This window comes from Lepisosteus oculatus, unplaced genomic scaffold (assembly GCF_040954835.1).
Source record: "Lepisosteus oculatus isolate fLepOcu1 unplaced genomic scaffold, fLepOcu1.hap2 HAP2_SCAFFOLD_76, whole genome shotgun sequence".
In the NCBI taxonomy this organism is placed as follows: domain Eukaryota; kingdom Metazoa; phylum Chordata; class Actinopteri; order Semionotiformes; family Lepisosteidae; genus Lepisosteus; species Lepisosteus oculatus.
This window is the reverse complement of record NW_027168320.1, coordinates 719,968-721,211: the sequence shown is the minus strand read 5'-3', so window position 1 is coordinate 721,211 and position 1,244 is coordinate 719,968. Positions and strand designations below refer to the sequence as shown.

The 1,244-nt window shown below is 44.1% G+C and overlaps 1 non-coding gene across 1 annotated transcript; it reads right to left on the bottom strand.

Annotated features, from left to right (window-relative positions):
- Positions 1–529: 529 nt before the first annotated feature.
- Positions 530–603, bottom strand: trnat-agu (transfer RNA threonine (anticodon AGU)). The gene has a single exon. It is a non-coding gene; the product is annotated as a tRNA-Thr (tRNA).
- Positions 604–1,244: the final 641 nt, after the last annotated feature.

The window sequence follows — 1,244 nt, the reverse complement described above, 5'->3', positions numbered from 1 at the left end:
TTCAAACCGCCAGCGTGTGACTCCCCTGTCCCCGTGACCTCATTGCTCTGCTCTCTCCTCTGTGCAGCCGAGCCCGGCTCATGGTAAAGTGAAAAAAAATATGCCCTCAACGTGAGATTTAGTCTGGAGCGAGGATAGATGTTACCTTTTTATCATTGAACAGGATGTATGTGATGTGGCGATTAGGTTCAATTTTGTATCCTCTTTAAAAGATTAAGGACTGGGGTGAGCGTGATTTACCAGCTAAGAACCCGACGTGCGCACCGTTTAAGCTGCATAGACTCGGTCGTTTAACTCTTCTCCATTAGTAGGGTTAAGGTTAAAGAAAAAAACATTGCTGACTTATTTTTTTTTTTGCCAGCCGCTAGCGCTGATTAGCAAGGTTTGTATTTCATGTTTTGCAAGTTGCATCCATTTTAAGAAAAACAAGTCGCGTTAAAGACAGGAAATGAATACTTGCATTTAATTAAGTCTAGCTGTAGGCGGTTGTCCATAATGACCAGTACTGTTCAAGAAGACAGAACAAGGAAGGCACCGCTGGGATTCGAACCCAGGATCTCCTGTTTACTAGACAGGCACTTTAACCAACTAAGCCACAGCACCCCAGGAGTGTTGTCCTTTTGCAGCCACTTGGACACACCTTTAGAAAAACATTTTGTTAACAGGCATTCTGCCTCAGCCTAAACACCTATAGCTTGCAAAGCGCATGCTATTAGACAGGCACCTCTGCAAGACCTTAAGAGTCTCTTAAACTAGTGATAGTAAGGTGTTCCCAATGGGTGATGTTCGGCTTTCAAATCATCTCTCCGTGGAAGCGCCGAGATGCAGCTGTTTAAGGCTTAGAAGCAGCTGACTGTTTCACTACCTAGCTGATCACTGTCAGTCAGGGAGCTTAGAGGTGAAAAGCCTGTCTGAGAGACAATTCGCCGTCGATCAGTTCAATATGTTCCGTACCAGCTCGGCGCACCCGAGATCATCTTGGTAGCCGTGTAGCTCAGATGAGTGAGAGCTTGTGTGTATTTACCACCGTGATTGGATGCCGGCCCTTCTCAGGTCACAGTAAACCTTCTGCTCAAAAAAAGTGAGGTAAAACCTCACTCTGCACAGTAAAACCTAAAAAAGTGAGGTTTTATTTAATCTCTGACCAAGGGAAACGTTTCATTTTTTCAAAGAAATGTTTGTTAAAAAATAAAGTCATAGTTCCATGGGATTCAATCATAGACCGTGTGACATGGAAGTCAGGA